The following is a 26,640-nucleotide window of genomic DNA, read 5'->3' as shown; positions in this document are numbered from 1 at the left end:
AAAAATATGTTATTACATCGTCATACAATCTTATTCCCAAAGAGTATACAATTAATTTACAATTAAAAATGATTTTTTTTTCTTGTTCTTAATCGATAAAAAAATCCCAATTAATTATACATATCCAGTTTTTTGATAAGTGATTTTCTGTCCATATTGATTTGATTTAATTCAAATAACACTCTTGATCATTGTCATTACGTAGTATCCAATGCAAGGGTTATGTATTTATGTGTTTTTAAAAGCAATTAGATAAAGTTTTATTAAGGAATGTTGGAAATTTGTATATTTTATGTTGTAAAAATATCAAATATATGGTATATATATTTATTTTTTTTCAAAATTTTTTAAAAATTCATAGCTATTCACAGAAAATTATATTTTTTGGAAAATAATTTCAAATATCGAATTTTTGAAAAAAAAAGAATCAAATATTTGTTATTCGATTAAAAACAAATATTACTTAATTATTTTGGGGGAAGGGATTCATCCCCTCCTGCTTACCCGCTGAGGACACCCCTGAGATGGCGCTACTGTCAATTACGAAGCAATTTATTACTTTAGCATTAGTAAAAACACTCTATTTCAAAAGATGAATAGTAGGTGCATCCACATACTAAGCCCAGTAACATGAAACTTTCTTGTGTAGACGAAAAACTTTTTGAATCCAAATAATTGTATTATTTAATGATATTGAACTATTTACATATAGGTCCTAAATTGTTCACGGCTTTACACTAGAAGATGGTTCAAGTTCAGCCAATGAACAGGCGTACAGTTTTATCTGTTATAGATCTTATACTTGTATTTTATAGTATTTTAATTTGTATTCTAATTTAACAGAATACGTACTTTAATTTATCTTTCAACCTCCCCCTCCCCCCTTACATACACACAGAAAAAAAAAGGATAAATACTTATTTCTATTTCGGTCCAAGCCACAATCTAAAGCAAAATGTACTTGTTATGGGGGACATATTTTTTGATTTCACTTTACAAATGTTTGAAGCATCATATGACGGCATTGTGGTGTTCTGATTCACGCTATCTTGTATATGTAGAATAGAAAATAACTAAGGGTCAAATTTGTCGTGTACAAAGATTTCATGGTGGTTTTTTTTAACCCCAAGACAAGTTCATCACAAAGTAAATTAATCTTCAACAATACATACTCGTATATTTGGAATATATCTTAATGAAAAAAATCAACAATTATGTACTATGTTATTTTATTTTTTTATCCAAAAGTTGTATCGTTCAATAATACACTCATTATCCTAGTAAATAATTTGAATAAGAACTTATGCTTAACGAATCACTTTATTTAACACTTAACTTCCCAATTGCAACAATTTGCTTTATAAATTTAGGATCATTTTATTTACCCCAATTGAATATACTTATATTACTAATTTAATTACCATATCCCTGTGACGATTGGCTCAAGTTATCAATACGTTTAATTTACATTTCTAAAATATATTTAGAATTTGTAGATGTAAATTATACTACGTACTCATTTTGCCATATCTAAGAATTATATTGTATTAAATGAGAACTAGTACGTAGCCGTATTATATATATTTTATTTCAAACTATTTTAGTAATCTTTTAAATAATTCCAAAATTTAGTAAAACTTGTTAATAGATAAAATTTGAAGTTCTTCCATCCTTTATAATCCCTTCCAGCCATTATAATTGTAAATATGTTTCTCCTTTAACCATAATGAAGATACATACTAAGACTTACTCACTAATCTTCTTCTTCCTTGATTTACCTAATTCCTTTTTTTATTCGTATTCTCTACAACATCTACCTTAAAAAAAACTTTGAGACACGGGGAATCAATCTTGTTTTATGTAAAAAAATTCAACTTATTTGCAAAAAAACAAACTTGCCCCACAGAGCCCAGGAATCTGGTCTGCTAAGAATGAAACAGTCCTATGTATGTAACTCGGAATTCTGAGCAACTTTTATTTTATGTCCAAAAGTCTGTATCTTTCTCCGTTTTTGAAATAAATACCCTAACTTTTCATTTTTATTAACGGACAAACAAATAAACTTTAAACAACTATAATATTATATTATAATAGATAGAAATATGCTCTTTTCTCAGGATGAACTTTCCTTGCAATAAACTTACTTCGGGAAGAACTTCCCTTGGGGTGAAAAAAGGGATGTTAACTCTTCGGGGGTGAAAACAGTGCGGTGAACTTTCCTGTGACAAAAGTGTATTTATAGTTAATTTTAAATGACACCAATCAAGATTATTTTATTGGAGCGATCTAATCCGAATCTTTCTATAAGACCGGACGTCTTTAAAAAGACATAATTAGTTAAGTTTCACGAACAATATAACGGGGTGTAAAGGGTCTAGGATTTCCAGACCAAAACCCGACATTAATAGTTAGTGAATTCTGTGCAACTACTTATCTAATCATTATAAAATTAATGATCGGGAATTGTTCAAAGCTTACCAAGAGCTAATTCGAGTTGAACCAATCAATACCGTGAACAACAATAAGCAATGAAGAAAAAAAAATGACTCTACATTCTTATGTTATTAGAATAGTACTATGATAAATTTACATGTATTTATCCCATAATATACAAGCAAGAGAGAATAAGAAGCACCACCAAACCTCATACATTCAAATTACTTCATGGGGTAAAGGAAGAATAAATAAAATGATTTAGCACTTTTTTGTGAAAGCAGTTCGGTAAATAAACTTTAGTTTGAATAGTAATATATATATATATATCAAATTAATTACTTCTAAGATAATAAAGATGGTTAGGACAGATTGTGTCTGGCAGAATATCCGGATATATGGATCTTAGTTCATTCATAGTTCCATTGAATTCATATCTGTTCATGACATTGGGGTTTCCTTGATGTTCAAGGATCTCACCTCTTTAGAAAGGATCTTGTACCTTACTCAGTGGATGTCATCTCATTTAATGCAAGTACCATGCATTGTGCAGATACCCTCAAACATCCAAATTGGTTACTTCATCATCTATTGGTTCAAAGACATATCCCTTGCTCTAGATCTTGTAAGAAATCATTGTATACTTCTATAATAACTGAGGAAATATTGTATCAAGAAGAGTAATACTGGAATGAAATGTTCAGAGAAGAACAAAGAGACTTATCATCCTTCATCTGCAGCTCTTCCTTTGAAACTTATTCCCAAGTCTACTCATTTTTGTCTCTTAAAATTCTTAGAGAACTCTTTCATTGATTAGAGTCATTAAGTGTCATTGATGTTCATAACATACACTGAATCCATTTATAAGGCTCTATTACTTATGTAATAGGAGATGATCGTTTTTTACTTATATTTGTTTGTAAACACAAACACAGTAGCGCTGCACTGCAAACAAAACAAAAATAAATAATAATTAATTAGTAATAATTAAATTAAAAGTATTCCTTCACTCAAAGTGGTTCGTCCAAAGAGGATTTGGACAATTTAAGAAACTAATTTCAAGAATCTACTCTTTTCAAGAAATGTATGAAGTCATTCTTGCTAGTAGTTCTTGAATTACAATTTGGATTTAGATCTATTAAAACGAAGCCATATATTAGTCAATGTTACTAAACCAAGATATCTCGAAAATGACTTCTTTATTTTTGGAAAGAGTTTCTAGATGAGTATGGGCTGCCTCTCCTCACTTCGATGCTAATATCAAATAAGTTCAATCACCGGAATCTGTTTCTTTAGTGAGCAGGGACTGACTTGCGAAGATAACCTAGAGCTATGATCCTTTTGGATGAGGATCTTTCAAGATCCTACGAATATTGTCCATTCATGTATTACTCATTCTCACGAAGTTGAGGAAAGTGACCAATATTTCTTCTCGTGAAATTCAAGATAATTTTTATTGATGAATGATTACTTTCAACCTCCTTAATAAAGACAACAGTCCAGATCTTTAATTAATTTATCTCCATACAATTTATATGAATCTAAATACTAATATGTTTATCGGAGCCCTCTGATCTCTAATACAATGGAAAGAAATAATTGTTACCATTCTTTTAGAAAACAAAAGATTCGGATTTAAAATGCAACTTTAGTATCCTTCTATAGAATATTCATGGATATATAGTATTTTTATTTATCTACCTTAGGGCTTTCCCAAACCTTTTCTGACTGGCACTTCCTTGGCTTCAGTATAAACTTCGAGGGGTCCCCACCCCAAAGAAATATATATAAGTTTTTCGTCCAAAATGAAAATAATTGGAGGGTTGTATTTGGCCATTGTACCAAATATGATGATGGAAAATCAATAAAATATATTTTACTTTATTTCATTATACTCGATAGAGATCACATACTTTTTTTGTAACCAAAAATCTTAATATGATATCTTTAAGAGAACCATTAGAGTTTGTACTGCATATTCCTATTTATGTATGTTTATGTTAATTTTCTGTTACAGGAGTTATTGGATTTCATTACATTGAAGTTCCTCTTCATAATACCAATTACATTCATCCTGTAATTATTCATGGTAGATACAAGAAAAAGTTGTAGTGATTTACTTAATTAGATGTGATCTCCTGCAGCCTCATGACTCAGTCCACAGATAACCTCAGTCAAATAATGTGACTTTCCATTTACTTTCAATAATTTAATTTCAACTATCAATTGTCCTTTTCTCCAATTTCAAGATAGAAAGAAAAAGTATGACGTGCGGGCAAACTTATACAATCTACCAGTTGTTCTTCATTAAAAATTCTTGTTCTACTTCCTTTGTTTCCTCACTTCTGACTTCTTAGAATGGATTGACAACCCAGTTTGATACTATTAGCTATAAAAGATCCTGATATCGTTGAGACATGGGTATTTGCAAATCTTCCAGGAGAGCACAATCCACTTGAAGGTGATCATCTGATATGGTATTTTCTTTATCCTATTCACAGCAGTTTGAAAACTGGTAAAGTTCATGGAAGGCTAAATTTCGTTTCAATAACTAACACCTGGATAGGAAGTTGGGGATAAAAGATCAAAATTAGCAATGATTAGTATAATTTTCTTTCAACTCCAAATTAATTCAATAGAATTTTGTGAATGTATCTTACAATAAGCAATGTTATCATTGATGTTTTTTAGATGATCACAAAGCCCAGTCTTAGAGTCAAAAAAGAATAAAAAAGTTTCAGGAAGTTTCCCTTTGAAAGCCATAACAGTCTTGTCTGTAGTAATAAACGTTAAAACTGTTCATCATTATCAATGTCAAGCTGTCGAAACAGTCTGGAATTGAGGGAATGTGCCTTGATCTTATTTACTACTGTGATAACAGTATTAATTGATTTGTGAAGTCGGCCACTAAGATTTTTATGTTACCAGATGCTGGTCGTGGATTGCACAAAGCACTGCAAGTACACCAGGTACGGCTTTTTTAAGAAATGAAGGAACGATGCCGACCTATCAATTGCACCACAGGAATGTTAGCAAGGGGGTAGTTTTTCTCTTTGAAAAATTATCAATGACATCAAATACTGACTCTCCTTTTGCATTTATTATAAGATTTCTTACAAAAATCATTTCTTGAACCAAAGTTTCACTTTTGACAAAAACAAACATAGGCACATATTCATTTCCTAGTACCATGGACTCATCTAACTGAAAGCTAAATGATGTTGCAGGAAGGCTGCTACACAATTTATCTTCTATTTTTTCAGCCATTTAATCTATTCTGGATTGAACTGAGTTATTTGTGAGCGGTAAAAACTTCATAATTTGACTTGGTGACTTATATACAACTTTGTCCATAATCTTTCTAACTGCCCAATCGTGTAAGCTTTACCAGATCTTGCAATCAACAAAGATATGTTGTATGAAGTACACAAACCGTTAGTGGATTGCTGTCAACTGATTAAAATCATAATTCCAATAATTTTCGTGTATTGAATATTTCTCGAAGCAGCAGACAAATAGATATTATGACTCTCATTGACTTTTTTTGTTTAAATAGTTAAAGAAATAAAGGATTATTGATGCAAAAAATATCTTGATACAGTTTTATAATTACTGGACGCCCTTTAAGTACTTGTTTGATGTTTTAGGATACAAAATTAGGATTTTCATTTATGGATCTTTTTTTGTAACTCCACGTTTTTAACAAAAGTGTAAGTATTTATTCTAAGTATTCTGTTTGCCATAGAGAGTTGTAGTATACTGACTATAGGATAAAATATACAGGCGCCAAGAATGAAGTACAATAAATTATTGCATCGTATTATTGTAAATAATAGGATCTCAATATAACGCACTTTTATTATATCCGCCGGATAATATCCAACATATTCATTGCTACTATCTTCTAATCAATTTTTTTAAATTTTGGATATCAATTTGTTTGTTCTATGTTATAAAATGTTATCACAGCTTTTTTGCTATACCGCCACCCAAATCGTCCCTTTTCGCATTACCGCTCCCAACATCAAAGCACCCCCACAAGGGGGGTATCGCCAACTTGGGGACACCATGATATACCTGATGGATAATAACAAAGTTTTGGATCGAGAACGTACGTTGATCAAACAAAAAATTTCCTCAATTGTATTTTTACTTACTTGTGGCCAAGGAAAAAGAGAGGGGACTGTATCGCGTTTCAAATGCCGATATACTTTTCCTCCCACGGAACCTAAAGTTTGCCTGGCACTCGGAAATCTTCTGGCTTGAAGTGTTTTTTACATAATACAGAGTATAGTGATGACCTCCAGAGTCACAATTTTCGTCTCTAATCCGGCAATTAAGACATGTACCTTCATTTGAAGGGAATCGAAATGATTCTCCTTTAGAGCACCCAGGGACAACACAAGATGATGCATATGTATCAATTATAATAATAAGTGACTTACAACCTACAAATATCACAATGTCGCAGTATGTAAAGATGAAATATTATTAATTAATAAGTAATATTAATATAAGTATTACTATTATTACTATTGACTATAAATCTTACAAGTTATTATACGTCATTTATTTATAGCTAAAGAATAACTGGAGTCACACAACATTATTTTAAGTCTCGTCTGTCATTTAAAAAAGTAATAGACGATTCTGGACCATGAAATTTAATTTGATCCTCTTTTTTTAGATATCCTTATCATCAAAACAACAAAACATATTTAACTTTCCTATTACGTATATATATGCATAAATAGTTCATGAGAAATCTTACATGATACATATGTTAAAAAATTATCACTGATCTTATAATTTTAGTAGACTTACATTTCAAAATATGAATTTAGTTTAGCATATTTCAAAAACTAATGAGTCATTTTTTGAATTACTAAATCACTTGTCATCATATCTGAATACCACTCTCGTGGTCGTGATCGTGATGAAGAGCATCATTTTAATCGTCTTATAATTTGGTCAAATTTTCAAGTGCATGTCAAAACAATCAGTTTCTAAAATGAATGATAATATTCAAAAAGATATAAAAACGCCTATATAAAGGATTCAGAAATATAATGGTGGGGATTAAAATGTGGATTTATTTCATTACGAATATTCATAATGTTCTTCAACCTTTATAAAAATTTCGTTTGTGTAATTGTATTGTACAATATTATTATTAATATTTGATAAAGTGATAACTTGACTACAATCTAATCTTACTTACAATGAAATAAAACAAAAAGCAAAATACCCCATAACGTATCTCCTTTCGAACACCTTCTCTTCTTCTTAGTTGAAGTATTCATGGATTTATCTTATCTTTTCTGCTGCAACGTAATAAGACAAAATAAAGTAGTCCTTTAAACAAAAAAACCTTATGAATAACTGCCATAGTTAATTATGGATATTTTTATTGATATTAAAGGTAATAAGATATATTTTGATAGACTGTAATAACCATTTTACAAAGTATATTTTGAATTTTTTATTATACTACTTAAATAAGGTTATCTTCAAGGTACAAAATTACATATATGTTGTAGTATATAAGCAAATATAAGAGTGTAAATAAACATAGGAACAGATAAGACGTAACTTTCTATAACTATAAACAGTAAGTAAAGTTAAGGATTATTTTAATTATTAATCAGCCTGAGTAGAAACAGCTGAATAGCGTTTCCTATAACAACAAATGATGATGACAATGAATATAGCCAAGATCAGAAAAATTCCAGAGGCTACAAGACCCCATTTAAGAGTAGAACTCATTTTATTTTTATTTGGATCATAATTTCCCGATCCTTCAGAGCTATAAGACCCACTTCCACCATTTGCACTTCCTCCTTGACCTATGTATGAGCCTCCATGTGAGTTAGAGCCACCATAAGTACCTGATCCTCCACTTTCTGAATCAGAACCGCTATAAGTCCCGGCCCCACCATTTCCGTAAGATCCTCCACTAGAGCCACCATATGAACCAGAACCTCCACTAGAGCCACCATATGAACCAGATCCTCCACTAGAACCACCATAGGAACCAGATCCACCACTTGAGCCAGAGTTGACAAAGGAAGCTGGTTTTCCGGCCACATATGAATCTGATATGGGAATACTACGTGAGCCATACTCTTCAATATTACCAGGATAATAATTGGAATTAAATGAATTCGATCCTCCGTAAGAACCAGACCCTCCATTATTAGGCCTTTCTTGCGATCCAGAACCACCGTATGATCCTGAACCACCTGATGAGCCAGATCCGCTGTAAGACCCTCCATTATTCGGCCTTCCTTGAGATCCAGAATCCCCGTATGATCCAGATCCGCCAGATGAGCCAGATCCGCCATAGAACCCTCCATTATTAGGCCTTCCTTGAGATCCAGATTCTCCATATGACCCAGATTCTCCATATGACCCAGATTCTCCATATGACCCAGATTCTCCATATGACCCAGATTCTCCATATGACCCAGATCCACCAGATGAGCTGGATCCACCATAAGACCCTCCATTACTAGGTCTTCCATGAGATTCAGAGTTATCATATGAGCCTGAACCACCAGATGTCCCAGATGCCCCGCTGTTAGAATTGCCATAGGATCCTGATCCACCAGAGGATCCGGATCCTCCATTGAACATCTCTAAATCACGAGGTACGCTTTTATATTCCTCTCTTTTAATCCTGACATTTCCGAGAGAAATATCCTCATTATTTGTGGATTGTCTGGAATAGTGAAGGCCCTGAGTACGCTTGTGAAGAACAACACGCGACTCTCCAGTGTGGAGATGAAAAATTGTAATTGTAAGAAGCACTGAGAATAGCCCTCGCATAACTATATTCATCCTCATATTGAAACACGCTTTGTGAAACTAATCCCTGATAGGAAATTGAACATTACCTTATCAATAATTTTCATATCTATGTTTGTACTAATAAGCAAATCCCTAAGAGTCACAACAAATAGATTGCAAATAGTTTGCATTAAATGAAATGAATCATTTTGTAACTGATTAATAAAATAATAAAAACAACGTTTGTTTCTTTAATCACTCATTTCAAATACATTCATTTAATTTACTTTAACTATTTACCAATTGACGTATCATTAAAAAAAACTGTTTACTTTCGTATTAAGTGTATAATATACATACATAAAGGAATGTCATGTATTTGGTATCCTTTCAAAAAATATATAGTTAAAAGGAAATTACAAATCTTCCCCTTCTGTTACTCCACTGAGGTGAATAAACACCCCAAGGATTGAATTATCATTTTAATGATATTTGAATAAAATCGATCTGCAACTTTTGGTGCAATCCTGGCGACTATCAACAAACAGAGGCAAAAACATAATCTCCATCCCACCTGTGTTGATGTTGCTAATAATTATAATCACAGCATTTTGGACAGCAAAATCCTTCAATAAAATGTCTTTATATTTACCATATAGGTATTTCCAATTATTGCATTAGACACAATACGTAGTTTTTTGTGCAAAACTGCAACCCTATATTTATCATAAATCATTTAAATCTGTGATAAACGAGTAGTGTTCATCACTCAAATTAGCTTGCAATTATACTGTGAAACAGAGATTAGACATAATATGGATATTCAAAGATATTGAAGAACTTTTTTTATATGGAAACAAACGAACTATGCAAGATTAGAGATCAATTATGTTAGAGATAAATGCATTAATCATGCTGTAATTTCTCTTTAAGTACGTTTAGTTCTACAAAAACATAAAGAGAGTTCCTTGTAATTCAATGGTAAATTTGGTTGATTGAATGATAAAAACATCTTCCTTGTAATCATCATTGGGATACTTTTATTGTTTCTGCGTAGAGTTGGATAAAATCTGACCTAAGATATTCTGTAGTTGTAACCTGAACAGTATTGATATTTTCCAAAGATGTAATGATTAGGGATGTGAATATTGGATTAATGGTGGTGGCGTAAATTTAAATTAAAGTTATATTTGGTAAGAGCAAGATATGAATACTCTTATTAATCATCCCTCAATATTTTGAAAATCATCAAGTTGTAGCAAACAATGAGCACTACCTTGAATTAATAATCATTAATGATCATTTAGAAATATGATTCATGACAAACTCAAAGAGCAAGTCAATGCCAAGAGGAATTATTGACCGATTTAATTCCTTCAATGATTTTGAATAAATGTCGGCGTTTATATTTTCATTAAATGGAAAGTCTTACCTTGTGTGTATCGATGCTCTATCTGGTTATAAAGTTATAGAGGAGTATAAAAAGGATCCTCATACTGATCAAATTATTGAAACGTTTTCTAGGTGGTTTTGGATATCCCAAGAATTTAAAATTGGATCAGGGTAGTGTTTATATATTCAAGAAATTTCATAAATTTCTATGAAAAAATGGAGTTATTTGGTCACCTTTGAGCTCGCATTATCCCCAAAGCAATGGTAAAGCAGAAGAAGCAGTGAAAAATATGAAAATTTTACTTTATAAGTGCAACACTCAATTAATCAACTCCGATTAATCTCGTGACGGATTACTAGAATATCGTAATACACCTCGTCAGTGTGGATATTCTCGAAATCAATTAGTTTATGGCAAGAATTTGGGATCCCATATTCCTACTCTCGATTATAATACAATTAAACAATTAGACAATCGCAATGTAGTGGAAGCAATATAATTAGGAAAAGAGAGAGACAAAAAAAAATTATAATAAAAAGAGTTTATCAGTTCTATAGGTTGGGTGGACAGTACAGATTCAAAGTTCCGTTTCAAAGAAGTAGAACAATATTGGAAAAATTATAAAACGAAATAATAAAACTTTTTAAATTCGTCTCGATAATGAAAGAACTTATAAGAGAAGTAAGAAGTTTCTTTATTGGTATGTTTGGTAGAGAAGAGGAGAAGAAAGAGGATGTGAAAATATTTTAAGGAAAATGAAATTGAGAAACAACACGAAGAAATGGGTCATGTTTTGTATATAGTGTTCGAGAAAAAGGGATTGCTATCTTCTGATGGAGTTCATACTTGTAGATATTATATTATAAAATAAATAAAACGTCCATTTGTGATATTTTTTTGTTGGATAATTTTTTATTTATTTTTGAAATATGCTCAAATTAAATATCAATCAAAAGCTATTAGACTTCATATTCATTAAGAAAGAAAATGAATATATCCATGATAATCTTAATATATTATCTATATATAAACAATAATACTTCAAAGATATATTTATAGTTTAATACTTAAGTCAAAAACAAAGAGAGGAAATCAGAAAAAGTGAGGGCTTGTATTGGTAAAATTTATAACTAGACTAGGTTGATTGGTTCCTAAAACAATATATATACGGTTAATAATTTTATAAGATGATAATTTTCCCATTTTTGGTAACCGTTTAAATACTTATACGTAGTAGAGCGTAAACTGTAATTTTGCTTAATGATATTTTCGCCAACTTTATATATTATTAGCAAATTGATACCCAGCTTTACTAAGACAAAGGAGGGAGGGAGAAATTACATTGACAATGATGAGAATCCATTGCAGAATGAGTATGTTAAAAATAAAAGAAACCGAAAATCAACATGGCAGCCCTGACAATTTGAAAAATGTTTTGGAAAAAAGAAAGAATAATGTTCATAACGTTTCATTAGATCAGCTGTGACTAGACAGAAAGGAGAAACGGATATAAACATGGACATTTGCTAGTATTACTCTGATTCCACTCTGAGTCTAACAAGAACTTACAATTATAACTCCGTAACATATCCTCAGGGTTACGCTCCGTCGACAATGAGCACATACGATAACTGCCAATGAAAAGGAAATTTCTTCTTTATATTACCAATTACAAACTAACGGGCCAGCTAAAATACAGAGCAGATTTACATAATTGTTTATACTCCTCTACTAGTACGTACGATAAGAGCAGGTTATTCAGGGAGTAATATGTCTTTCCATATTTGAAATATAAAGTTCAATTAGCATGACATACTCTTACCGTTCAATATATATATCTTGATTGTCAATATATATGATATATGGTTTTTTCTACATTTCCCTTACTTAAAGAGAAACGGAAAAGGGCCCAAAATCAGTTACTACGCAGTTATGCATAACCGGTTATAGTAGCGTTGACACTTTTGAGAAGTAAACTATTAGATGAAGGCCCGATTCGCACACCAACATATGAATATTCTGCACATATTTATCCGATTTAAAATCCATTTTAACAAAGAAAAATATCATTCTCTACCCACGACTCCCTAATTGAAACTCTTGTGATCAATCCAACCTATCCAGCTCATTTTTTTAAATATTTTAATAAATATTATAAACTAAATTGACCAAAACCCCATCAAAATTGGTTTTTTTAAAGGTATTCTTTTTTAATTAAAATTTAAATAAAAGCCAAATTTAATTATTGAAGGTCAAACTGCTTTAAAAAAGCTAAATTGCCAAACCTCTTTTCAGAAAATAACGTCAAATATTTTTAAATTTTTGTTTTATTATGAGTGTTTTACGCATTTTAATGATATTGCGATATTTTTTCTAAAAAATACTACTTGAAGTGAGATGGAGTAATGGGCCTCATCTAAGCATTCCGCAGGCTACAATGTTGCATGTTATTCATTTTATAGTGTATTATTATTATTTTGGTAATTTTATGGATTATCCAGATATTTTGCACATTACCCGCTCTAACAGGCATTTTGTTTTATTCTTTTAATTTGTTAGATGGAGTTGCACTGATTAAGTATAAATAAACGTTATAGTATTACATTTACTCCATCTAACCTAGAAATCTTTTGGTCAAATCCATATACATAAAGTATATTTCTTTCTCTAGGAATCACCAGGGCGCGAATGTACACATATTAAGTTCAAGAGAATAACTTCTCCCAATCGCGTTGTAAATAAGCTATGACAATTCCATTGGTCATTTTCCGAAATGCCTAATTTTCCACATGGCCCTTAATATATATATAACAATTATAAAATGAAATATAATTGTAAAATTTATTTGATTTTGTTGCATGTATAATATTTTAATTGATGCAAATTAGAATTATTCATCTGAAAAATAAGTAATAATGGAATTCTATGTACTATGTGAATATACACATTATATTTTAACCAAAATAAATTTGTTGTTTTTGTTTTAGTAAGGAAGGCCACAAGCAATTAACTTAATTATGTTCTTATTTTTAAATTAGATAACACTTTTATTTGATTTTTAATCAAGCATCGGTAATATATATCACAGTTCTACAGTTAAACAATCTGGGTTGTCCTTTTTTGGGTCATGATCATAACGATGGAATAGTTTGTTGACGTCCTAGATAACATTGAATCCTATTCTTTGCTATAACAATTTTGTAATCAAGAAACATGGCAGTTTAATATTGTAATATCAATTATCCATATTGTCAACTCTTCCCATTCCTTAATTAATATCTTAACCATTTTAGGACACAATTGATCTAGGACAAGATCTTTTTTCTTTAATTTGAACATTTGATAAGTAATCCAAACTAATTAAAAACTGAGTAAGATAATGAATTAATATTGTAACAATTCTTGACTATACAACATTGGTTGGGAAGTTATGATTAGAGTTATGATAAAAAGTATTTGTTTAGAGTTCAGGATCAACTTTAAGGTATTTATTGCCAATCCTTTTACTACATATTAAGTAGAATTTGGTGTTTCCTTACTTTCCAACCCTCTCAGGGTTCCTCACAGCGATTCTAATATGACGTTATGACAGCTAAGCTGCTCTTCTCCAAAACATTCTTCAAATTGTCAGGGTTACCATATTAATTTTCGATTTATTTTTGTTAGCATACCCGTAGATAGCATCATTTTCATCTTATCATCACTCTATGTATTTTATCTCTATGGGCAACGCACTCACTTCTTCTTATCCCGATGCACGGAGGTTCGGCTCACTCTAACTTATATATAGAAGATTCCGAATTCCAAAGAGAGGCGAACGGGATGAAAATTCATCGGAGGAAAAATACCAGATCTCATAAGGAAGTAGTATGTACTCCTTCCTTGGGAATGAGATACCAGAATTGAAATAATGAAGAAATCCATTCACGATGAGTAGTGAACTTTAATATTGCAAATTAATTATTTAATATTTTATTTGAATTTGTACAAAGTGCAGCATTATATTATGATATTAGTTATTATTATTTATGAAAGGGTATGACATCATGAAATGGATATTGAAATTGTAAATAATATTTGTTAGTACAGCCCAACACAAACTAAGATTACTTTAAAAAAAATCAAACAGAAATCGTTGGAGATGCATATTTTTCAAATAAATCTTTTTTTATATTAAATATTCAATATTTTTCTATAATATAAGCTATGATATTCCTCATCACTATGTATGATGAATAAGTTATATTGCTATAAATAAGAGTGTCGCTTTGTATCGTTTTTTACCATAAAAAAGGAAATATATAAAGTACAGAACAAGATACAGAATCAATAAAAACACTTTTACATAAGTTTTGTTAATCGTATTTTTAATTTCATGATTGTCTTAAGGGTAAAAAATAACTCTGAAGGATAATTGTCCGAAATTACAATAATCCCAGATATTTCAAAATTCAGACTACTGAGAGAAAAACTGATGTCAGTTATGGATTCTGAGCTCAGAAATAAATTTATTTTTCTGCTTGAATTCATTTCTATAAAATTTCCTCCTCTAATTGTTCCTTTGTTCTATATTTCAATTAATAGTTGGAAATTGTTCACAGCTTAGCAAGAGCTCATTTAAATTCAACCAATCAATACCAAAACAACAATAAGCATAGAACCGAAATTGACTGAACATTTACCAATGGCGTCAGTATATAAGCAAATATACGTAGGATTTTTAATAATCAGATAGGACGTAACTTCTTTTTATAACTATAAGCAATAGGTAAAAGTAAAGATGATTTTAATTATTGTTCATCCTCAGTAGGAACAGTTGAATAGTGTTTCCAATAACAGCAATCGATGATGACAACTATTATACCCAAGACAATAAAAATGACAACAGTTCCAATACCCCATTTATAACCAGGACTCATCCCCTTTTAAGTTCTACTATAAGTTCTATAGCTATAAGATTCACCTCCGCCATACACACCATGTCCACTTCCTCTATGACCTGCATATGAGCCTTCATGTGAGCTAAAACAACTAGAAATATCATATAAACCTGATCCGTCAGATGAGCCTGATCCGTCGTAAGATCCTCCGCTATTAGAATTTCCATGAAAAGAGTCAGATTCTCCATTAAACCTCTCTAAATCATGAGGTACACTTTTATATTCCTCTCTTTTAATTCTAACATTTCCGAAAGAAATATCCTCATTATTTGTGGATTGTCTGGAATAGAGAAGGCCCTGAGTACGCTTGTAAAGAACAACACACGACTCTCCAGTGTTGAGATGTAAAGATGTTATTGTAAGAAGCACAGAGAATAGCCCTCGTTTGACTATATGCATCCTCATATTCAAACACATGATTGTGAAACTGATCCCTGAAAGGGAAATGAACATTACCTTACTAATAATTTTCTTATCTATATTTGTACTATTAAGCAAAACCCTAAGAGTCACAACAAATAGATTGTAAATAGTTTGCATTAAATGAAATGAATCATTTTGTAATGGATTGAAACATAGTAAAAACAATCTTCGTTTCTTTAATAACTTATTTAATCATTTCAAATTCATTCATTTTATTTAATTTAACTATTTACCAATTGACCTATCACTCAAAAGAACTGTTTACTTTCGTATTAAGTGTATAATATATATTTAAAGGAAAAGGGTGTATTTGGTATCCTTTCAAATTAATAAAGCACAAATATTACATTTATGATTTGATCCTTTGTAAAATTGAAAATGTTTTAAAGGAGTAAGGATCTGGGATGAGTATTGTAAAAATGCTTAAGGGCAGAAAAAAAGAATTACACTCTTTACTCCTCTGGTGAATATGCTCCGTATTTTACTCCATCTAATACATATAAATTCTCAATTTATAAAAATAATTAATCCATCAGTTTTTGTTTGGAATGGTAGTTCATTAGTTTCTGAGTTATGGACAAATTCTGGAATGCAACTTCGAGGTATCAAAGAATGTTTATTACGCAGTTTTATTATTTAACATCCACAAAAATGGTGATGAAAAAAGAGTGGAAGATGTCTGGTTAATCGACATAGAAATAATTGATGGGACAATCAATCAAAATCGGAGAATCAGGATCGGCATAATAAAGTTTAAGTTGGGTAGAAAGGTTAAGAAATTCAGTAAAGATCACATCATCATATACAGATAAGAAGTCGTCAAGTTTTGTAGTGGAAGAGTTGTAGTAATTGTATATCCGATCAATAAATGTCCATATCGCAGAAACAGTCAATACTTATGATCTCAAACTTAACACAATTCATGCAAAGTTATTTTTGCAAAACTAAAAGCCTTTACTTATCATAAGTAATTTTATAAAACATTTACACAGCTTGTTATTATCCTTAATTCATTTATAATTCGAGTACTGAACCTTAACAGACACAAAGGGTAGTAATTTATGAGAAAGTTAATTACAAAAATAGTTTGCAAAAGATCTTTCTTTACATACAACGTTCCATTATCATCTGTATCCGTTTTTTAAGAATATAGTGAAAATCTAATCGAAAAAATATATATTTTTGCAAAATACCCCACGGATGACGACTCACTAGGGAAGAATTCATAGGCAATTCCACATCTTTACTAGAAAGTAAGTCATTTCTTAAGGCCAAGGACTCAAACATATTGTGTATATTTTAAAAAGTAAAAATGAATCCATTATCCTTTTAATGGATTATTATTATTTTGTGTCTAATGGAAGAACTTAATTTGTCATATAAGAATCGACTACTTTTAATTAAGCTTCTAAAGGCTTTCAGAAATACGTTTATTATTATAATGGTAAAGAATATGATTTATAAGGAGTATCAGACTTTTTCTAGTATTAATCTTAACAGTGTTTTTTTTTTTTACTCATTAAAGCTGTTAGGTTTATTCTTTCATTCTGAAAGAGATATCATCCAATTATAATGCATTCACTAGTGAGTGAAAGACAGAGATAATAAATGAGGATTTTTAGTTATTATAAGGATATTGGACTCTATTGGACTTGGAGTGGAATTTTGTATGGACATCGAACTCATTCCTGCCTATATCATAGCTACATACGGAGAAAGATTGTGTATATTTCTCATTACAAATTTTCTAATAAACGTCATAACATTAAAGCTGCTCTCCTCTAAAAATTTTCATGATCAGGTTTACCATTGGAATTTTGGGTTTCTTATTTTTAATTACAGTAAATGTTTAGAATGTGCAGGCTTTTCGATTCTATATTTAACAATAATATGAAAAAACACCACTGTTTACCAACTTCTATTTATTTAGTTCTTTTTCATAAAATATTATAACGGAGCTTTATAAAAAAAACTCAGAGGGACTTCCCTTGAGCAATTTTTAGATCCATAAATTGGAGGAGGGTATTATTGTTGCGGAACTAAGCTTTTTATTAACAAATACTCTGATAAATCAAACACTAATGATTCACGTTGAAAATAAATGAACAACTCAGTTCAAATTTTTCAAACAAAAACGTGAAAAAAAAAGTTTGTATCTGTAAATTGCATTTTTAAATGATCAGATGAGAAAATTGAATGGATGAAGAAAAAACAATGATTTTTTGTGGAGTTGTAAGGGTGTGTCATTTTAGAATTGAGGATCAACATCAGAGTAATTCTTAGTTATGTCCTTGCTAAATACAGAGTTGACTGGCAGCTAATCCAAGTACGTAGCTGAGACAACATTCGAGGGTGTTCTAAAAAGTTTCCTACCTAACACAGATACAAGGCAGTTAAACCTGTTGTTTGAGTCTATTTAATAGTACTTTTCAACAAAACAATAAATATTTATTGACTCAATTTGTCCATTAAAAATAAAAAATAAAACTTACTCAAACCACTGTTACATATGTACAAATTTATTTCGGTGAAACTTTGTAGGAATATTATATATGTTGTCAGTAAGAGACTATTTTATGTTGAGAGGTCAAATTAAAAGGTCAAGGTCATAAATAAGTTTTTTTATGAAGGATTACGTAAAAGTTACAAATCTATTTTTGTGAAGCATTGTAGAAAGGTTATTAATGTTCACAGTAAAATCCCTTTAAATTTTGAGAGGCCAAGATCATAGAAATGTTGCAATCGTAAATAACTGTTCTAATAATTTTCAAATGAATTTTAATTTCATAGATATTTTAGTATCAGTAAAAGAAATAATATGTCAATTTGTGATATATAATTTTGTGAGATAATTATTTTTTTTATTCTTTGTTTTATTTTTGAAATAAAATGTTCAAATAAAATATAAATCAAAAGCATTTAGACTTCATATTCTTTTAGAAAAGAAAATAAATAAATCCAGGTTAATCTTTATCTGCCTATGTATAAGCATCAATACTTCAAAGATATATTATAGTTTAATATTCAACTCGAAAAAAATGTGAGGTAATCAGAAATAGTGAGGGCTTGTACAAGTAAAATTTTTAACTTGACTATGTTTGATTGGTTCCTAACAACTATATATGTGCTCATTTCATAAGATGATAAATTTTCCATTTTTGATATTTTTAAATATTTATACGTAGTAGAGCGTCAATTGTAATTTTGCTGGCTGACATCATCCCCACTTTTTATATTATTAGCAAATTGATACCCAGGTTTACTAAGACAAAGGAGGGAGGGAGAAATTACATTGACAATGATGAGAATCCATTCTAGAATGGGCATGTTAAAAATACAAGAAACTGAAAATCAACATGGTAACCCTGACAATTTGAAGAATGTTTTGGAAGATAGAATGAATAATGTTCATGATGTTTCATTAGATCAGCTACAATCAGCTGTAACTAGGCAGAAATGAGAAAATAATATAAACAAGGACATTTGCTCTAAATAATCCCATGTCGATCCCCCAATTCTGCTCAGGGTTACACTCCTTCTCTTATGAGCACACACGAATGTTCAGTCAAGTTTTGAATATAATTAAATATATTGAATAAAGGATGTTCACTACTCAGGAATTAATAATAATGTCAACTGCTAAGGAAATGAAAATTCATTCTTCAAATTAACAATTCCGAAAATACAGACCAGCTAAAAAACACACTGGATTTTCATCACTGTATATATATGTACTAGTAAAGGGTTTACCCGGAGTTGCTTGAGTCAAGGAGGAAACAGAAAAAGATATTGACCATGGTAAATGTTATTTCTTCTTAATGAAAAGTTCATACTTCTTAATGTTTTCAGACACCTTCGTTGTGGGCAAACATTATAATATATCACCTGTATAATGTATATGTATTATTATGAATTTAAAAAAAGATGTTTTATAAACTTTAAATAACATGCCTACGTATACAGGGTGAGTACTAAACATTAGAAAATTTTAAAATCCGTTTTCACTTCTATATATTTTCAATTAGTGCCGTTTTTATGGCAAACTTTTGAAGTAAAAGTTGGTTATTCAACAATTTTCTACACTTTTTATTCAATATGTCTCCCTCCATTCTGAACGACGGCTTCAATACAGGAATGAACAGAAGCATAGCTGGCCTTTATGAAGTCCGTGGACAAGTTGTTCCACTCCTTCATGATCAAGGCCTTCAGGGCATCGATATTCGGGAGAGAAGTTTTGTTTGTCTTGCCCTGTAAGACGCAATAAGCAGCGAAGTCCAGGGGGTTAAAGTCGGGTGAAGACGAAGGGAAGAAGTCTGCCGGCCAGAAGGCAGCCATGTTCCCCCTGCACAAATCTTGTAAGTGTGCCGGGCAAGGTCTTGGTTGTCCCTGGGGCACGTGCTCTTTAACCATGGCTAGACACGGTACAAGATGACCTTGTAGTAGACGTCCGTGTTGACTTTCTCGTTAGCCTTGAAGAAGTAGGGAGGAATCTTGCTGCCGTCAGAGACCACGAAACTGAAGACCATGACCTGAGCTGGATGTTTGGTCCTTAAGGTTCGATCGACCTGAGCTCTTGAGTCAGCAAAGAAGGATCATTTCTCCCCTTCAGAACAGCATCCACTCTGAAGATATTTTTGTCGGAGATCGACTTGTGCGCAGAGGAGATCGCACCTCCTATGCCGTTTTGCTTGTTGCTCGAATATTTTTGATCGTACAAAAATAACTGTAGCTCCATAAATTGTAGCTTTTTATCAGTTCTTTTGAATGGCATCAAGTACAAAATTGTCAGACTTTTGGAACTGAGACTAGACGGCTTCGAAGATATTCTTATTTTTAAGTCCTCACCCTGTATGTACGAAAACATTTGTCTGAATGAGAAGTCAATCTTTTATTTGTGTCAAAAAAAATTGCTTAATCAAAATTCTCCAAAAAAATTAAATTGTAAGAAACTTTTTCGCACTAATTTTGAAAAAAAGAAAAAAGTAATTGATACACTTATTGGCATTATGTATAAAGACGAACACAGACCTACCAAGATTTTTTTGTAATGGCAAAATAAAAAAAGTTATGGATAATGTCGTCAAAAAAATAAACCTCTATAAATGGTACATTTTCGCAAAAATTATTAAATAAAATGTTCCACAAATTGAAAAAACTATACTTTATTTTAAGACAAAAATGCTTGGTTTTATTGGATTTCTTCTATAAAATTATGAAGAAAAAATGAAAAAAAAATTAACAAATGTTTCAGTTAAATAACTTTATATTATCTAAGAATCCAATATTCCATTGGAGATCCATTTTGTGCACCTCGAAGAAGCAAAAGTGCGATTTCCAACTATAACTCTTTTTCTTCCCCATAACGTTTTTGATTTTGAATACATTTAGAAAACGTACTTATTCGTATAGTTGTTTTTTAAGACGCCAGTCCCTTTTTGATTTATAACTCAACGCCTTATCCAGTCTCATTGAACTCCCATAAACATTTTTTGTGTTTTAGTTATAGAAAAAGCCCCTTATATGACCCCTCGAAAATTAAAACCCCCATGTTAGCCAGATCAGGTTCAAAAGAGGTACCCATCAAAGTTTCAGCTTCCTAGGTCCAAACGTGTGGCCGCCCATAAAAGGGATACCCACACAAATGGTACTATGTATATTTGGTTCAGTAAGAAGTTCTGATCATCTTTCGCTAGATTTCTTTAGTGAGCTATATCTCGGAAATAATACATTCCGTAAAAAAAAGTTTAAAGTATGCTTAAGGGTTTATTGTACGCTTAAAAACAGTTCATTAACAGTTTTGAATTTGGTGAAGCCAGTTTTGTGTTACAGGTTTCCAAATAGAAGGAAAAAAATGAGAAAATTCGAAACACAATGACCAAGGTAAAAAGGCGGAGCGGGAGGCCAAAAAAAAATTGCGCTGTTTATGGACCCAATACAGTAACGAATGCAACAGCAAAACATGGTTCCAACATTTTGGTAATATGGACGTCAAAAATGTCGATAAAATGATGGAAATAGTCAAGTGGGACTGGCATATGAGGATTTATTCCATTACCTAGGAACTGAAGATTATCCAGTGAACCGTTTAGAACTATCTGAATTGGATAATCCTAACTTCCATCTTACCTAGGAAACTTTTGGTGATATCCATAAGTAAGTATATATCTTTCTCTAGGAACCACCGGGGCGCGAACAAACGCACATCACGTTCAAGAGAATCACTCTCAAGCGTGCTATCCTTGAGCTAGGGCGCTTCCATCCAGAACTTCATATTTCATCTATTACATAACATATAAAAGGGATCTCAACCTGCCTGGACTTAAAAGTCCTATATATAAATATAGATTACATTGTGAAACACGATTTTTGACAAATCAATTCAAGCCAGCAAATGAATTTATCTATGAGCCATGAATTATCTCAGTAATCTGAATTCTGAAATAACTGGGATTATACTAATTCGAGACAATTATTGTTCAGAGTCATTTTTTACCCTTAAAAGTAGTATAAATAAACTTATAAGGTCAATGTCTAGTCATATCCCCTCTTCCACAGACTACTATTCTAATAAAATTTGATAAGAGATTGGATATGGTATACGTTAATATAATAATGTAAAAAATTAAGTATTATCAAAGCATGAAAATTATACATTAGCTCTATTAATCAAATTTAAATAATTAAAAAATAACACACAAAAAAATTTTCCATTTAGTTATACTTTTCATTTGCTCAGATCTATTTTTATTAATTAAAGAAGGAAAGACTCCCATGTATTCTAAGGATTAAGACAAAAGAAAGGATTTGAGAAACATAATTCTCAGCAAGAGATGCTCGATTTCTCATATATATGGGGATGATGAGACAATGAAAATTTATCTTAAGAAGAGAACCAAACCAAGCTAAGCGTCATAAGTTCCTTTGGTAGAAATCTATTCATGTATATATAACAAATAATATATTCAAGGGTTGAAACTGTGACGGCGTCCATTCACTTTGAGATTCAGATATAAGGCTTTGGAGGTGAAATATAAAATAAGATATGTTAATTATAAAAAGGTACTTTAACAGTTTGAAGTAATTACCATAAAATTATAATATATAAAAACAACATATTTAAGCAATTAAATACTTCTAAGAGAGACCAATTTGATATTTAGATGAGCGTTTAATTTGAAAGTTGTTCAAGGCCTTGGATAATTATTGAAGACTTCAAACCAAAAGAAAATAACTTTTATGTTCAACCAGAGTCAGGACCAAAGGAAGATCGAGGAAATCAAAGGAAAATGCTTATAACTTGATAATCCATCTGAAGAGATGTTCGAATTCAGATTCCGAAAGTTATTACTGGGCATGATGTCATAAAATTGCCATTGAAATCGTAAACAATGTGATGATAATGGTGCCTATTTACTAGTACTACTTCATAAGAATTGAAATGAACTTAAAAAATACAAAATGGATCCAAAATCCTTGGAGAAGTATATTTTTTACATTAAACTTCGAAACATTTTTGTGAAATATAAGCAATGATATAACTACATAATATGAATAAGTTATGTGGGTCTAAAGAAAAGTATCGTTTTTCATTATTATTTGCCTAAAAGTTAAAGTATATCGAGTTAAGAACAAGATACAGAATCAATAAAACACTTTATAATAATAAAAAACACTTTTACATAAGTTTTATTACTACTATTTTTAATTTGGTGATTGTTTTAAGAGTAAAAAATGACTATAATAGTCCTGAACTACTATAATCCCAGAGAGTTAGGAAGACTGAGAGAAAAAGTGAGATTAGTTATGGATTCTACACTCAAAGATAAATTCCTTTTTTGGCATGAGTTCATTTGTACAAAATCAACCGCCCCCTCCCCCTAATTGTTCCCTGATGTGATAGGTTCAAACTTTACCTTTAATCTGTACTATTGTATCTCAGCTATAGATAAAAAAAAAAGAAGGAAAATGTTTGAGGAAATAAAGAAAGAATTGAAATTTATACAAAAATTGAAATATATTTTATAAATTGAAAATTTGCCAAATTTTTTTCCTATATTTATTCTACAGCGACGGAGTAATTTAAATTTTACGACATAAATTGTTATTTCATTTTCTCGGCTTCTTCAATTCTATAATACGATTTTTCGACATACAATATCACAAAAATAGTTCATGTTAGATTATTGAAATATCGTGAAACGATAGTTAAAAATTTAAGTATATGAGAAAATTAAATTAACAGAAATGTATACCTAACGATGTTGCTCGGGCCAAGGAGGAAACAGGATATCACATTGACAATAGTCAAAATAATTGAAAATACTACTATGTAATATACGTACGAATAATTAAAATATGAAGGTTTCGTTGTTATCGAGAAAGATCCAGAAAATTATCATTCCTATTCTCTTAAAATAATAATAAGGATTGAGTATGACATTGACTATCCTATTTACTAATAAGTCATACTAATCCTAATTAACAGGGAACAAGAAATATCATTGACAATGGTAAAAGATTTTAATTTGATATAATTTAAAAAAAAATTATTATAAATATCAAATAACATATCAACATAGATGTATCAACAAAATTGTCTAGATGAGAAGTCCATCTCTTATTTTTGTGAAAAAATTCCTAAATCGAAATTCGCAAAAAACCTTTTTGCACTTATTTTGCAAAAAAAAGTAAATCCTTTTTTTTGGATTGTAAAGAAAATCACAATCCTACCAAATTTTTTTCGTACTTGTAATAACAAAAAAGTTATGGAGAATAGTGTCAGTTTTTTATTAGATGAAAAAAATTGTCGTCGCTAATAAATAATAGGACTATTTTTTTATCTTCAAATTGGCTTCGATGTTTTGGGCCAAAAATGAATCTCCTAATTAATAGATATTTTATTTTTTTAAATTTAAGAAAGCTGGAACATTTTTCTATTCATTAGACGAAAAAATATATATATTGATAGACAGAATCAGTTTTAATTATATGAAGAACTTTGTAGGGTCTAATAAATTATGAGAGGAGCTTCATGTTTGTTTAATGATCATTTCTTTCCGTTCACTGAACCTTGTACAATATGATTCACATCTATGAACCAAGACAGTCTTAAATGTAGAGGGACATAATTTGAGTGAGATAATTAACAAACTCCGTGCGTGATATTTAATACACAAGTCTGAAGAAACCGGTTCTTACTACGTGCGATTCAAGGAGAAGACGTATTTAATTTTCGACCACGAATCTCCGGATTTCTCAGTGAATAGCCTATGGGCTTTAATAATTGAGGTATTTATGGGAAGAGACACTCCATACACAACGTAAGCTATTTACGCATACTATATCTAGAAGATCAAAGAACATTCTTAGATACAATCCTGTCGATGACTGGCGGTCTAAGTGGTATGAAGCAGTTCTTTAATCCATGGCATCGACTCCTCCGCCCCCCCCATGCATTCGTTGTAGAACCTTACAAATGTATGGCATAATTTTTGTGAACCTTTCGTTGAGATAGGATATCAGTGGTCTTCTTTATAAGGTTCGTCTCTCTTATCATCTTTGAGATTATCATGAATGTCAAGATTTCGAAGCATCATTTATAACGAGTCAATGACATATCTAATGCATTCGTTTCTGTGGTAACCTCTTCATCAGCACTGTCTACTTTGTCAAAAATGCTATAAATTTGGTGGCTTACGGTTCTGCTAAAAATATTGAAATATCTTGTTCTTTGCTTTCTTTCCATTATCTACTTTATGAACAACTCTATATTCCTTAGTAAATAATTGATACAAAATATATGTAGAATTGTTGTAGTTTCTTTTATGTTTGTGTATGTTTTATTTGCTAATTTTTGCACTAATAAAGTGCATTTTAATATGAATAATCTATATGAACAAAAAACAAACGATAAATATCTCATGCAAAAAAAAAAAAAAAAATCTGATAAAAAAGAGAAAAAACTACCTTTCAAACCCTCTGGTACACCCGTGTACCAACGATTTTAAACTGCCATAACATCTGTATTTTTCATTAAAACAGAGCCAAATTTTCAACAATATTTATTATACTAAACAAATATTAAAGAAGGGGGAAAAAATTAACTATCCATACCTGAAAAACATGATAGTTATAATGTTATTTTATCAAATCCCAAAAAGGGACATAGTTTGAAGACTTATATTGACCAAACATAGTGTCCTATCATAATTTTTTTTTATAAATGTTAGAGATCTATTATTACTTTTTCCTATATTTTAAAAATATCATGAAAAATAATGCAATGACGAATTAATCAAAATTTGGGACACGAGTTTCCTGTCGATGCGAAAGGGTTAAAAGAACTTAATGATTAAAAAAAATCCTTTAAAGATTATTCGTATTTCGTACATACAGGTAGTAGTTCACTTGAGTCTACTCAAACTTTTGAATGGAAAAATTTTGTTATTCCGAAAAATAATTAAAAAATATTTTTATGTGAAGGGGGGAGGGGGGGGGGGAAGATCTTAGAACTGATTCAATGAACAAATCTTTTGAATAAATCTTTTTAGTTACCTGATTCAAGTGATTCAGTTCACTAAAAAGAATCATGACTCCCAGTACTGGACTTGTTTGCCTATTTTTTTTATAACAATAAGCACATAAATTACTAGAAAAGAGTAG

At 30.7% G+C, this 26,640-nt stretch overlaps 1 protein-coding gene across 2 annotated transcripts in view; it reads left to right on the top strand.

Moving 5' to 3' along the window:
* Window positions 1-26,640, top strand: part of LOC121127151 (FMRFamide receptor) — a 176,322-nt gene that overhangs the window by 26,515 nt on the left and 123,167 nt on the right. The window lies entirely within an intron of this gene.

Source organism: Lepeophtheirus salmonis, chromosome 1, assembly GCF_016086655.4.
Source record: "Lepeophtheirus salmonis chromosome 1, UVic_Lsal_1.4, whole genome shotgun sequence".
Lineage (NCBI taxonomy): Eukaryota > Metazoa > Arthropoda > Copepoda > Siphonostomatoida > Caligidae > Lepeophtheirus > Lepeophtheirus salmonis.
The sequence above is the reverse complement of the archived record's forward strand: the minus strand, read 5'-3'. Positions and strand labels throughout refer to the sequence as shown.